Raw genomic sequence first — 15,801 nt, forward strand, 5'->3', positions numbered from 1 at the left:
GCCAGAACTCCTGTTTGGGTTGCTGAATGCGCCTGAGTTTTCTGCTGTAGGTGTTTGCTTGTTCTCCTAGCTCCTAGTTTCTCTATAGCTTTGTGAGTCTTGCTAAAACGGGGAATCTGTGAGAGGAAGGAATCCATTAGGACAAATTACTTTCTTCTCAGTAATGTTATTTCTGATGGATTAGTCTGTCCCCGCCCCCGATGCCCCAATAGATTCCCCATAGATTGCCCGACCTACATATTTCAATGGAATGCTCGCTCATACAGCCCCTACTCTTCTGCAGCCCCTCAGCTTCTGATTGCTGAGGTAAAAGGACAGAACTGAAGCCATGGGCTGCTCCTTGCTCAATATATACTGCCACCGAATACGTTCAGCGTCCTGGACTCCCAACAGTGCCCACACAAAGCTGCACTATGCCTCCTAATGGCTGAAAATGTTTCAAAAATCACAGTTGCAGGAGAATTTCAGTCTAAAATGAGGCATCCGTGGGAGAAGGGACTAATCCATAAGAAAGCACACTACTAAGAGGTCATTGATTTGTGTAACTGGAGTTGCAAGAAGATCTGCCCTCCTTCACCTAGAAAAGATATCTTTGGAAACCAAGCACGAAGCTGTGAGAAGGCTGCAGTCCATGGACTGTGGAGGTGAGGGCACATTATCATTCTCCATTGCCGGTGCGTTAGATTAGTCAGCCCTTCCAATTGTTCCAACCGACTGCTAGATTTGTTGTGGCCTTCTGATTGTGCTGGCCTTCTGATTGTGCTGAGGAGGTTTCTATGTTTGCTTTGGATATTTGGATAAGCAATACCTTTCTTTAGTGCTTTCACTAGGTGGGATCTCTGCAGCAAAACCGCTGTTTGCTCTAAAGCCAATATTAGCACAGCGGCCATCTCTTCTTCATCCTCTAAAGCTGTGTTCTCCAGTACACTATTTGTCTGTGTAAACATTTATTTTCATTAAAAAAGCAGTTGAACCCAATTCCTGCATATCTGTGCTTTCTGTTGAGTATATGTAAGACGGAACTAATATTAACTTGGTTGAAGGTTTGGGTTCTCCAGTTGTTCCTTCTCTGGCGTCTTCAAATCCAGCAATCATGCATTCATCTTTACATCCTGAACCTACAGCTACTTACCTAAACAAGAAATGTCCTGCCCAGCAGCGTTCATCACTGGGCTCTGACTTCAATCTGTCACATCACTCGACTTCGCCTAGTAAATCTATATGATTACACCCATCTAGTGAGCATGGCTTTGACTCAATAAACCAATCGGCTCCCTCGGGTGCGAACACAATGTGAACTTTGAACTTTGTCTTAAATTCACTAATACGTTTGTATGATAACATGAGTGCAGACTTAAAAGAGAATAAGACTATTTTGAACATCATCAATACGAACATTGTTGTTTGCCTTTGCTCAAAAGGGTGCAATCTGCTGATTATTTTAGTTTAAGCCATGAAAAAGGCTTTTCCACTATTGATCATCTTTCAACACCACCTGCTATTGTCCCAGACTTAAAGAACCCTCTAAGCCACACATCTCTTATAACAATCCAGGGAACCCTGACTCTAGAGCCAAACACTACTTCTTTGTCTTCTTCACCAGAATATAATCTGAACCCAGTATGCTGAAGGTCAAAAGAATTCTGCCCAATGTAAGTAATCGTAGCTCTCATAAATGTCTAAAAGCTTAGACAAGGTCGTACTGGAAAGTTGTTTGGCTATTTGTCCCAGGAATGATGGGCAATCAAACAGGGCTGCTACATCAAAACGAGTGAGGAATAAAAATAATGAAAAACAAATTGGCTAGTTCAATCAAAAGAAATGTCTTAAGCTGTCAGTGAAGAAACAATAATACAGTTTCTGCAAAAACATGCCCAATCGGATCAAGTGGAGGAAATCCCCATGTTGAACTTTTCCATTTGACAACTCTTACCCCATTCAGGAGGACGTAAGGCTAGTCTAAGAAGGAGCGGACCATGATTTATGGACCGTGCCCCCTGTTTCCGCATCACAATCTTTGCAGTACTACTATTAACTGTTACTACCGCCATCTGTGACCCTGGCTTTTCTCAAGAGTTTGTTCCTGGGCGACTTGTTCTGGAATATATTGTATTTTGTACATTTAATATATTCACTCTATTTTATGACATTCCTAGGCTTACAGTGATTTTGTCGAGACATTCACTTGATCAAATTTACAGACACGAACAGAACTGATAATGTGGTAATTAATGTTCCTTCAAAAATAGTATACAAGGTGTTAATTGCAGAAAGAGAAACCTAGTTATCGATGAGTTATGATCTCCATCAGCTTGTCGACAAACAATGTCAGGATTGTATTTCGTACACACCTACATAAATGGGGCCACATCAAAGACGTCTGTTCACTTTACCTCTTTTGGTCATGACTCAACTGAAGGAGGTAGATTGGGCATTGTTACAGTTAATCTTTTTGTTTACATAAGCTTATCACCTCTTGGCTGGAAGTAGCTTGCAGGGCCATGACCTAAAAATATTTTACTGGAACACAGGGGGCGTTGCCCACTTATTTAAGACCAATCCAGGGTCTATAATCAAAACTGATTTAGATCTTTGGGCTTGTAGAGTTGAGTAGAGAAGGATGGATGCAGTGGTGCCTTACTGTGGATGGATTTGTGAACCAGAAGAAATTTAAAACTGGCCCTGTTTTGCATCATCGGCCATCCATCCTGATGATGGTACGAGGAAGTAGGTGTGAAGTGATGGAGTTCAAAGAGAGTCCTGGTCGTGCAGTTAATGATCTTGTCGAGAGGACAGAAAGAATAGTTAGACAAAAGAGGATGGTAGTCCAGTTTAGAGAAGACAAGAGTGGTTAAGAGATGCTTGGCAGTGTTGAAAGGAAGGACGTGTCTGATGTTTCTAATAGGCGAGCTGCTCTTCCAGTTTTGAAGATGAAAGTAAAGAAGGTATGTGAAGTGTCATAATGACGCTGACTTTTTTATACTGAAGAAGAGTAGGAGATAGTGTCAGCCGGGAACTGGATAGGCAAAGAAAGAGATGAGGGGAGACCTTTTGGCATGAAAAAACACCACCTCGGTTTTGTTACTGTTTAAGAGTGCGAAGCATCCAATATTTAATGTCAGAGAGACAGTAGGAAATGTTGATAAAGAGATCAGAGGTAAGTTCAGGAAAAAAGATGATGATTTGGGTGTTGTCCGCAAAGAGTTTGTACGAGAATCCAAAGGATAATATTGGTTCCCCAAGAACAGAGGTGTAGAGTGTAAGGAGGAGCAGACACAACAGAGCTTTGTGTAACGCAACAGTTAGAGGAGTGAGTTGAGAGGTGATGTTGCTCCAGTAGACTGAGAATAGTGCAAGGTAGGATTCAATCCAGGCAAGGGCTCTTGAATCCCAACAAGAGAGAGAGGACTAAGGAGATCAGAGTGATCGACAGTGTCAAAGGCAGCAGACAGGTCGGTGAGAATTGGGATACAGCATAAGTTGGAGTGCTTAGCAGAGGCGATGGAGTTGGACACATTCATGAGAACAGTTTCCGTTGAGTGACAGAAGCGGAAACCTGCTTGTAGCGGGCCTTGAAGGTTGTGGATGTCTAAGAAATTGGCCAATACAAAAAAGGTAGCAGGCGCCCCTCTCTAGATAGAACATGGCATGATAAACTGTTCTGTGTTTTTTTTCCCACTTTGAGAGTCCGCAGCCATCGCTCTTTGCTCACTGTACTTTTCACAAAGAAGGAATGTCCATTTGCATATCAGTCTTTGTCCCGCCCTCAAGAGCAGTCCAGCACCGAAATGCCAGGCAAACCTCCTTTGAGCAAGAGTACCAACAGCATCCCCAAACATGTGTTTTTTGTCTAAGAATTTGGATAAAACGGTTGAACACAGCCCTTTTGAGCACTTTACAGTAGTAGGGAAGAAGAGAGGCAGATGAATATTAGCCGGTAGGTTCTGGCCAGCTCCTTGCATCAAGAAAGCAAGCAGAGTTGAAGGACCGGTGTGTTTTTTTACAACACATTTTATTGAATTTAAACATATAACTACACCATAGATGGCATCACTATTCCAGTCTTGAGTGTCGTGAAGATCCTGGGTGTCCACATAGATGCTACATTGTCACTAACCAGACATGTTAACGCTATAGCCTTCTCAGCAGCACACAACACCAAGCTAATCAATGCGAGCATGCCATTCCTCTCCACTGACAATTGCCTCACCATCTCCCGGGCCCTCGTAGGGTCCAAACCTGAATATTGCAATGCCCTCTTCACCGGCGCCTCCACTTACATCAACAAACTCCAAGTCATTCAAAATAATGCTCTTCGAGCCGCCCAGAACATTCCCAGGCGCGAGCATATTTCAGCAGCAAGAAAGAAAGTTAAATGTCTCCCTGTTCATGATCGCATTACATTCACAACACTGGCTATCACCCACAGATGTATCTCCAACTCTGCACCTGTTTACCTCTCCCAAAAACAAAAAAAAAATCACATTTTGCAGGACCAACTTGCTCTGCCTACCCACACCAACTGGTCACCACAAGATTCAAGTGTACTAGAACGGCGGCTTGAGTTTCCCTGTTATTGCCTCTAAGAGCTGGAAAGCTCTGCTTCCTGCACGGAGAGCTGAGCAATCCTACTGGGCCTTGTGAAAACACCTTAAGACACTGCAATTCACCAAGGGTCCTTGAACTGACTGACGGGCCACCCTGTTGTTTAACGACTATTTCTGTTCCTGGACCTTTGACTAATCTGTAACAAGCGATTTGATGCCTAGTGCGCTTTATAAATGCTCAAATAAACAAGTGGAAAAGGCACCGTTCAGTAGTAAGCATTTAGGCAAGCAGATGTATGGATCATTAACATTATAAAAGGTTCTGATATCCTCTTTTCGACAGTTGAGTATACAGGTAGAATGTATCTGCCTTTTTCCCATTTGCTCCAATCTTTCTGGGACTTTATGGGGCAGTCCCATGCATTGTAAACTCTTTTCTATTGACATACATATAATCCACATCCAACACCCGTTTATTATACTTATGCGTATCTGGGTTTCCCCAAATCATGGCAATGTTACACTTCATTAAAACAATTGCGGTGGACACAATTCTTTTTCGGACCGGTTGTGGGAGGTTTCACCCCATACCCATAACAGTAACCGTTTTGGCTCGTAAGGTATGACTGTCCCAGTGACTGTTGCCAATCTGTCAAGGGTCAATTCACAGAATCTGCTTATTTGTGCGCACTCCCGCCCACACTTAAAGAGCAACATGCAGGAGTAGTAAATCCTATGCAGAATTTTGGATAAGGCGGAATCTAGATGAGATTGCCGCCTCCCGTAGGAACATCAGTGCTTTAACCCATTCTTCTGGATCTACAGGACCTACATCCCTTCCCACTTTATCTTAAGATTGGAAAGGTCTTGGGTTGTAAAGGACGTTATCATCTGGTATAATGTGGAGGTGATCTTGGAAACGATACGCTCCAGTAGAATGTTAATTTCAAGCGGGGAACAAGGTGGTATCTCCTGGAAATACCTCACCTGTGCATGCAGTGTGCGGGTGAGGTGGATATAGTGATAGCGCTCCATTACAGGCAATCCAAATGAGCGCTGTAGATCCTGAAAGGGAACAAGACTTCTCTGCAGAATCATATATTTCAGTGTAAGGGTATTACTGCAAACCCATATCTTGAATGTGACTATCTTCTTAATTTCAGGTAACATTATGGTGTGCCACAGTGGTTGGGCAAGCATGGGTTTACCGCCCCAGCCAATATTCTTAATCACCTCCTTCCATGTGTGGGGACAGTATGTTGTGCTATAATAGGAAGAGCTATTTCCCCACTTCCCCCTAAAGGGCCTGGGTCGGTGTAACCCCTTTCCGCCTTAATATGCGGTATTCGGGGTCACCATGCAGCCAATCATTCACTGTTGCCAACTGGCCTGCCATATAATAGTGTCTGACATTGGATAGTCCAATGCCTCCCTCCCACACTGATCGTTGTAACGTACTCAGGGCAATTTGTGGTATCAACTCTATCAAACTCCGATTTGGGGATTACATGAGGAGTGTTTTGGAGAATACATATGTGCATTTTGAAAAGAGATGCTTTCCCTAGCAGTGTTATCGGGAGAGAGTTCCAATGCTTCACGTCTTGCATGAATTGGACCATAATTGGGTGCAAGTTACAAGTGAGAATTTGTGAGTGATCCGTATCTATGTGTATTCCCAAATATTGGAATCCATCCTGTGATATATAATAGGGGCAGTCAGGCGGAATTGCCAGATCACCCCCCTGTAGTGGGAAAAATGCAGATTTTTGCCGATTTACCCCGAGCCCACTATACAATGCATATTCCTGGAGTTTTCTAGTTAGTCGGGCATGAGTGACTCGGGTCTCCCAAAAATAACAGTAGGTCATCCGCATACAGTGACAGCTTGTCCTTGTAGCCTGTTGCCAGCGGAATCTGGAACAGGTTGGGTCTGATCTCGGACGTATTGCCAGCGGTTTGATGGCTAAGGTAAACATGAAAGGGTAAGTGGACATCACTGCCTAGTTCCTCGTTCTAGGGGGCGAGAGGGAGTATCTTGAGGTAGACCCGTTGACCCTGACCTCCGTAACTGGTAATGTATAGAGCAGCTGGACCCAACAGAGGAAGTTATCCCCAAATCCCATATGTGCCGGGACTTGGCACAGGCACTCCCGTAGTACCGATCAAATGCCTTCTCAAAATCAATAGAGAGTACCACCAGTGGTTCATGGAGGACGAGGCCTGGTTGAATGCCAAATGCAGCTGCCGAACATTCATGGAAGTAGATTTGTCCAACAAGAACCCAAATTGATCAGGATGGATCACTGAAGAAATAATAAGCTTTTGGCAAGAACCTTAGCCAATATCTTAGACTCCCTGTTAATGTGGGAAATAGGTCTGTAAGAGGAACATAAGTTAGGGGGTTTGCCCTTTCTTAGGGATAACCACAATGCTAGCCTGACAGAGATCCAAGGACAGGATCCGCCTCCTAACTTTGAGAAAAAAGTAGGTGTGAGGCCGTCGTGTTGCCCAGTTTGTTCCACATTTCTATTGGAAACCTGTTCGGGCTCAGGGTTTTCCCAGAATGAAGAGTAACTAATGCATTGGTATGGACCCTGGAGTATGCGCTATTGCCGCTAGATAGATAGTGACTGGAGGCTGCGTTGCCTCAGTCAAATGGGTGCACCCAAAAGACCTACAAAAATATTTTAATTTTGTGTGACTGGCATATATGGCTCGGGCAAAGATTATAAATCCTTACAATTTGCAAATAAAAATTGTTATAATCAAAAATTGAAGATCAATCATTGTCCAGAAATTGGAGTGTCAAGTAACTTTAATGAACCATGATGTCAGCTGACACGTGTTTCGACAAGCGTCGTTTTCAAGGCTGGCATTATCACCCAATAGTTAGCAACATATGCACAATAATGGTTTGTAATGATTAAACCATAGAGTATCAATAACAGATTCTTCCTCGAATCATGAACTGAGCTACATATTGGGATTTGACAGTGCAGAATGGTGCACCAATCGAAGTGACCTATGGCGTCCCATACATACGAGTACTATGAGCCTTCAAATGAAGTGCAAGCCAATATTAATAAAACAATATATATTACAATGTGTGGTCATAATTGAATTCTATGCATTCTTTTTTAGGAGTTTTTTTAAGGTTATGAATGTAAGATACCTCAAATCTGCTGCTAGTCGTGATAAATTCACACGAGTGGTGCTGCCTGATAATTGCCCCAAACCACCTTGTGAGTGTGGTGATGAGAATATAACAATAATATGGATAGCTGATAGATCACCATTCACCAGTTGTGAGCTTGGCAAGGACTAAAGTATTGTCCTCATTAGGTTCTCCAATCATAATTAAAATCTGAAATCGGATCATAGCAAAATATGACACTATTCAAAGTATAAATCTAAAAAACTTAAACGTAACTATCGTGAGTCAGGGTACTCTCCAAGCCTGTTGCTGTAAAGCCTGATGTGTCAAATGGCTGATCGATAATTCATTAGCAGAGCCTGTTGGCCAGAGAACACCAGATTTAGCGTGTGTGAACATTCTGTTAACACATGCTATATTTTAGCAGAGATCAATGCATGAGTGCTTATCTATTGGCTGTGAATCTATTCAAGGGTTCAATCCCTATGGCGCTCGAGTTCCTCAATGCACGAAGGAGTTAGGTGAGTATGCGAGTTGGTAAAGAAGAGGGTGTGACATGCAACGTTCCGTACGTTGTACACAGCATGTCCAGGAGAAACTCATGTCTCTGCATGCGCCGCCTGAGCCGACGTAAAGTTAGTAAATATTAATAAAACGAAACGAAAGTCAAGGATCCCAGCGGTGACGTGTAGAATGTAAGTTACATGTGCACCATTCAGTTCAGATGCAATGACTGCATTATCAAAAAGGAAAGTCTCATTCTAAAATTACTTAAAAAATACTATAAAAGAATGTATTTAAGCAAGTGGGTAAGTTGTTGACTGTATAATTACTGCAAGCACATCATTTTTGTGGGGCATATTGGAGCAAAACTGGTATTGAATATATGAGCATGAGATGGATTAGAAAATTGTCATTCGTGCTATTAGCATAGGCTGATAAAATTAGGGATGTGTTTTTAAAAAACAACAGTGGTGCTAATAGAATATTATGCCTGTTCTTGGCAAGGAAAATAGTTCCACTACATGCTTGAAGAGAATTACACGAATATAGCAAAATGGTGTAATATTAAAGGTGCATCATCCTAATTAATGTCAATGAGAAGTAACTTGGAGCCCATGAAAAGGGCCACAATCAATAGGCAGCAAACTAGGCAATCACAAGTATATTTAGAATACATATTCACAAATATAATTGGAAGTTAATGAGCACTAGATAATAGTACATGATTCTTGCATAAATCATGTAGCATCTTCAGAGTAACCTGGAGCCCATACAAAGGGCCACAGTCGATGGGCAGCACACTGCGCACTCAAAAGCATATTTTCTGTTAACAATGTATATCTTTTATTTGAATTATCGGCATAATGCATATGTTTCTGTTATTGGTACCCTATGGTTTAATTATTACAAAGCATTATTGTGCAAATGTTGCTAACTATTGGGTGATAGTGCCAGCCTTGAAAACGACGCTTGTCGAAACACTTGTCGGCTGACATCATGGTTCATTAAAGTTATTAGACACTTCAATTTCTGGACAATAATTGTTCTTCAATTTTTGATTATTATAACATAATTTTTATTTGCAAATTGTAAGGATTTATAATCTTTGGCCGAGCGCGATATGCCAGTCACACAACATTAAAACTATATTTTCCCAGAGTGAAGTTGAGAGACCAAATCTGTTATCTCCTCATCGTTGGTCTCGATTTCTAAATTAAACTTCTGCTGGTCAGAGAGTTGGGACATCATAATATAACATAAGAGTTCTGAACCTACGAAAGTCTCCGGTTCCGAAGGGGCATGGTAGAGTGACTAAGAGTAATCTGCAAAGGCCTGGTCTATTCTGGTGTCTTCTGGAATCACTCCGCCTTCTGCATCCGACATCTCTCTAACATGTCTACTCTCTTCATCTCTCCTTTCCAGCCAGGCTAGCAGTTTCCCTGCATTATCCCTGCTTCGTAGATTCTGCTACGCTTATCCCAATGGCCTGTATCGCATTATCTAGAGAGATATTTTGAAACGTCTACCTCACCATCAAGAGCGATCTATGCGAGTTGGGTGGTTCCCAGACCCAGGAAATTCCTCTTCTAGTCTTAGGGCTTCATGCTCGGCTTCCTCTATTGTTTGTAAACGATTAAAGATATAATTTCCCCTCTGAGAACTGCCTTGTATCCCTCCTAGAGTGTCACTGGACTATCAACCGACCCAGTGTTAAAGTATTCCTCAGTTTTGGTGGTTATGCTTTCCATAGAACTTCCATAGATGTATGTGCTGTTATATTTTTCCTTGTTTTCAGGTTGGAATCCTTGGTAACATAAAAGAAGTTTACATTTAATTTATAAAACTGCAGTCACTTTAGTGCTCAGTCATTTTCGTCATATTACCACACAGACAATAGGCAGGTCTCACTTAGCTCAACCCCTGAAGGACATCTTCAGATGCTTTTACTTCATGTTCAGTGTTGGGCGTTCTCAAAAAATCTCTTCATCTATTTGATTTTATTGTTGTTTCCTTTTTAGATTACATTTCTGCAGTTTGAGACATTCTGTGCTTCACTGTAACCGTTATTAGTTAAGTTCCAGCTTCTCTTATTCTCTGGGGAGCTGCTTCAGATTTTTCCGGTGAGGCCCATTGGCGGGTCTGTTGACACTATGACCGACTCAAGAAAAAAGAGTCTTTTCAAGACCTGTCATCTGAAGAATGTTATGTTACGTTATATGGCATTTGTTTAGCACCTACTGCCATTAATATGGCATCCAAGCACTTTGGGGTGAATGCCCTTGGTGGACCGAAGTCCGAGATGTGAGATTTGAAGGAGGATTCTAGAATGCTTGTGTGCATTTTTAGTCCGCACATAGGTAGGTAAGAGTGGCTTAGTCCCTGATAGCGACCCATGGGGCTCTGGATGGTGGCTGGGTGCTGTGATAGACTGTTAGGAGAGTAGGTGAGTCAGGAGACTGGTTATGTGCCCAGCTGCACCAAATTTGTGTGTGGGACTCTGCTGTATTCTAATGGCAGGGAACTTCTAATGAAGTAGAGTAGTGATTATTGCGGATGCTTGTGGGTGTGTGAACGTGCCCTGGGAGGGATACAGCTATGTTTAATGTAAATGGAGTGCTATACGTACCAGTGAATTGAGGCTGATACCTAGTTACAATGAGGTTATGCAGATCGTATCATACAGATTCACTGGGATTTGTTCGTGCAGACTAGAGACTGCCTTGCTATCTCCTCAAGTGACTCATCGAGTGCCCCATCTTCCTGTCTGGGGGTGATAGTTCACCCAGTAGGTGGACTAAGTCAATCAGGATGCAGAAGGGAAGAGCCAGGTCTTGAGCCTTCCGGAAAGTGAGCTGATCTTCTATGCTGCGGATGCTAAATGGAGGAAAGTTCCAGATGGTGGGAGCTTGGATGGAGAAAGAAGATCTCCCCTACCCCCCTGTCCCCATTCTGGTCGATTTTGCGACTGGGATGTTGATGATGGAACTGTCCCTGATCTCAAGTTTCCGGTGGGCCTGTAGAGGGTGAGTTTGTGTTGTAGATATTCTGGTCCTGTGTTGTGCAGTGCTTTGTGGGTGATGCACATTGCCTTGAAGGTGGATTGTTGCCTGATTGGCAGCCAGTGAAGGACACAGAATTGGAGAGGAAGGAGGAAATCCACCTCAGAGCTGTGTCCCTGATGTTGAGAGAGTGGAGTCTGTCAGTGAATGTGAACATGAATATTAAAGATCTTCATGACGGTGGCCTTAACTCTCTCTACCTGGGACCACAAGGTCAACGACTGCTCCATTTGCCACTCATTCTCCACCAGCCCTCAATGACTGTCACAGAAGGTTGGTGGCCTGGTGGCCTGGTAGGCAGAGATGTATTTACATAAGGCCGGCTAGCCCCTGGCCTAGGACGGCAGATTTCCATAGGAGCTGCATTTCATAGCAGTTTATTTTCAATATGGTCATTTTTTTAAATGTAAAGTAAATTTGTTCATCTGAGTCGGGGTGATCCACAACAGTGCAATGTGTGAGTCAATTTGATCTGTTAGCAGTCATTCCACTCTGTTAGCTAAATTCTTTGCTGGCCAAACTTGTGTATATGCTTGATATTTACAAAAGCTTTATTGTTAGGGTGACTTTTGTGTAAAATAAAAAGAAATGCATACCAAACCAGCATGCATTAGGTGTTTAGTGATTAGGTGTTTAGTGATTCAGTCATTCAGCTCTCACAGACATGTACAACGCATTATTAGGTTCCAAACAGCCAGAACCTCATTTATTTTATTGGTGCAACTCCACATTATCTAATCAACACATACATATACTGTGTTATTCAGTCACTTTTATGTCCAAATACACACTACATGCATTTTTGAAACCATCAGTAAAGATAAAAATGATGCAGCATTTTACAATATTAAACACATGCCTCTGCTTAGGTCCAGCAGAGAGTTCCCACACATGGGCACTAGAATGATGTTCAGAAGCAAGCACTATTTTCCCCCGGTTCCACATTTCAGAGGTCTGTTGCCAGCCAAAAGGTGCAAGCATGAAATAGATTGTACAGAAGTTAAAATGGCAAAGAGGAAATCTAAATGTGCAAGTGCATCAAGCAACCTGTGAAAGTATACTCAAAGCAATAGAAGGATGAGAGCTAACAAATATTGTGTGCCAAAGATGCACACTTTTTCACAGCTGTAAAGAAGAAAGATCTGAGGTGACCCGTCAAGATGTCCTTTCAGCCATCTTTACAGAAGCTGCCCAGTGCTAAGCAGGCAAATGGCATCCCTTCTGGGTTTATCATGCGTCTTTGATGACATTCAACTGCACACTCGGCACTACCAGGAGAACTGCAAAATATGCCACCCAATGCATAACCGCTATGTTTATAAGTAACCTTTACATGAATTAGATTTTTAATACAAGGTTGGGCTGTTACTGTGAAACAGTACCTCAAACGTCAGCAGCAAATCTATATGTATAACCTACAAATCTCCAAATGTTCCTATGTATTGTAAGTACAATCAACTCTAAGGAGTTAACATTTTAAATTACCATAAATGCAAACTGGCAAGACCCATATGAGCTCATTTTATTAAAATGTGCAATTTGGCAGCAGAGAACCATTGCGTGTTGACATACACAATGGCGGCTTCCTGCCGCCAAATTATTTTCATTCGCACAGCGGAGTGCAAATGTGCAGGACAAAAAGTGGCGTACACACGTGAGTAAACGCTGCCTGGCATGCTTGCATACCAGGCAGAATTTACTTTTAAATGTGAGTGCCGGTTTCGAAACAGTGCTCACAATTACAATTAAAACCTGACTGACATTCTTGCATGTCGGGCAGGGTTTCATTTCAATTGTGAACACTGCTTACCTGCGTGCATGATAAGCAGGGTTCGCAACTACAATGACACCCTGCCTGATATTTTTAATTGTATTTTGTACTCGCTGTCTGCCATGCTAGTATGGCATCAAGCGTGTACAATGGGTTCTATGTTCTTTCATCAACGGCTATTTTTTCGACATATGTTTTACCAATTTTTCTACCCGGAAAAACCTATTGAAAAATGTATTTTTTTATTTTGGGTGATTTGCCCCCAGTCCTCCCTCCCTTGTTGTTTTACTATTCCTGTCCCGCCAACCCTTTATATGCCCTCCCGCATCCACCAATATTTTTCTGTGGGGTTTTTCAGCGAAACATTTTTGTTAAAAAAACATCGAAAAAATAGCCGTTGAAAGAATGGTATATGGTACAATGGACCCCTATGGGGTCAGCCTGCTTTGATGGTGCATAAATCAGATGGACCCCCATAGAGATCTCCAGCAAATGCGCTGACATGAAAATTCATGCAGGCGCAAATGCTGGAGCATTTGTATGGTGGTGAGGAAGGGAGGCAGCAGAAACTGAAGTTGCGTTCCGTCCCTGCTCTCCGCCATACAAATAATTGAAAATGAGACGTGGCTTGAATGGAAGGCATCAAAGCATTACTCAAGGCTTTTACGCTTTCCATTTACGTTATGGCTCATTAGAACATAAGCACCATAGCCCAAACACCCACAAAGGTAATGTGCTGGAACACCCAACCCATTACTCAGTTTTACTCTAGGGAGTTTGGGGTATTTTGGACAATGGCACAAACAGCATGATGTAAACCGTATGTGCCACTTCATTTGTTATAAAAGCTGCCTGCACTGCACAGCTATGAGGAATGCCGTTGTTTCTCACCCATGAATGTTCGGGGTACTGCACAATGAGAATGCACAGCCAAATGTTCCAATAACCTTCACTAACTGTCGTCACTCTACTGAGGTGTTTATGCCCAGGCAGAGTTTACAAATCTACTGGTGGTTTTTGCCATCTGTTAATGGCGTTCCAGCACAAGGGATTGGAGGTACACGGTTTGCAGCAGGGGATAATTTACCTTATTTCGATGTTGCCCCGTGCTAACACCGGAGCTGTATCCATGTAACCATGTAAAGGAGGTTATAATTTGTATTCAACATTGCTATACAATGCACCTATTCCACTTGCATATATTTCATATGTAAACTTCACCATTTGACAAGACCGCATGTACAATTTAGTTATGTTGACGGATTCATTCATGTTACAAACTAGTCTAGGTGCATCTCCTGGGGTGGAAGCAGGCAATTCACGAGAAACCAGATATTAGCATTGAAACCAAAATTCCTCGTTCCAATGTTCCCTCAGCTGTGTCCAGTTGGCACCCAGTATATGTTCCAATTGTTTCCTTTAAAAGATTGTTTTCTAACCTAACCAAAAGTAGTCGATTGACCTTAGCAACTACACCTAATACCCGCAACCTTGCCTTCCCCAAATCTTGGGCAGCAGAGATCTTAAAACACTCTTTCAACTAACATAACATCAAAGATGACAGGCTTAAATTAAAAAAGTGGAAGCAATATATTTCTAAACCCTGCAGCTCTAAAAACGACCTTATGTTATGGAACCAAAATGGGGGACAAAATGGAGGTGAAGGGGTGTAGTTTGGCCAATGCAGACAGTCTGTTGAAGGGCTGGAATATTTTGAAGTTGTAAAGTCTAGCAGAGTTTGAGTAAATTGGGGAGGGGGGGGCGCATGCACCTAGTTGGGCTTAGGGCAGCAGAAAGACTTAACATGCCACTGCTGGTGGAACAACGGTGCTGGAGCCTCTGATTCGGCCTACGTCCAAAGTCATGCTTCCCTCAGGCAGAGCAGACCCCTAGAGCGTACTCCCTGTTCAAAGAGGTTTAGTTCTCACTATGATTCTTCCAGAGGGAAGAGAATTGATAAAGGGCATACCATCCATGCTTGAGCAGCTACAATATTGACGGCGGAATTGACCACCGCGTCAGTGACTGCCTTGCCAACTTAGTGCTAGTCTACCATGAGACGCCTGTCCATGCCCACTTTTGGCTCGCATTAGCCTTCTGTTATAAAAAAAATAAATACTGATGCCTGCTACTGCCCTGTCGATGGCACTCATCGACGACCTCATTGACGGTGTACAAGCAGGCCAAGTCATCCGTTCCATTGACGACTCCACGCACGGCCTCTGGCCGTTACCGCTTCAAAGGTACAACAGCCTCCACAGAGAAATATTGAAGAGGGAAGTGAGCTAAGGTAGAAGCTGAGAGTAAACAGAATAAATTGGGTGGGCAGGGAGGAGATCGAGTAGTGAAGCAGTAGGATGAGCACAGGAAAGAAAATGGTGTGTCTGAGTCAGTGAGGGGAGTAAAAGTGGAAACGGGAGGAGAAAGGAAGGTGTGGGATGACAGAGGGTGAGATTGGTATACCGAGTGCAGAGTAGAGACTTTACAACTGAAGTAGCCAGCAAAGTCAGTGGCAAATAAGGGTGAGATCAGGAGGACAAGACAGGTAACCACGAGGTAACATTATGCCCTTTTCTAGTAACTATATTATTTCATTGAAATGTAGGGGTCTTGTAACTCTTGCTACAATATTGTGCTAATTCTTGAAAGGCTTTGACTAGGGTTTACAATTGTTCCATTCCCTCTCTGCCTATAACATACCATCTCTGTGTGCAATCATACTTGTATAATGCCCCATGGAGTTCAAATGAATGTAGAGTACTGTTT

The 15,801-nt window shown here is 42.7% G+C and overlaps 1 protein-coding gene across 3 annotated transcripts in view; it reads left to right on the top strand.

Moving 5' to 3' along the window:
* Nucleotides 1-15,801, top strand: part of TBC1D23 (TBC1 domain family member 23) — a 1,631,981-nt gene that overhangs the window by 1,152,789 nt on the left and 463,391 nt on the right. The window lies entirely within an intron of this gene.

Source organism: Ambystoma mexicanum, chromosome 7p (genome assembly GCF_040938575.1).
Source record: "Ambystoma mexicanum isolate Mex_15411 chromosome 7p, UKY_AmexF1_1, whole genome shotgun sequence".
NCBI classification, from domain to species: domain Eukaryota; kingdom Metazoa; phylum Chordata; class Amphibia; order Caudata; family Ambystomatidae; genus Ambystoma; species Ambystoma mexicanum.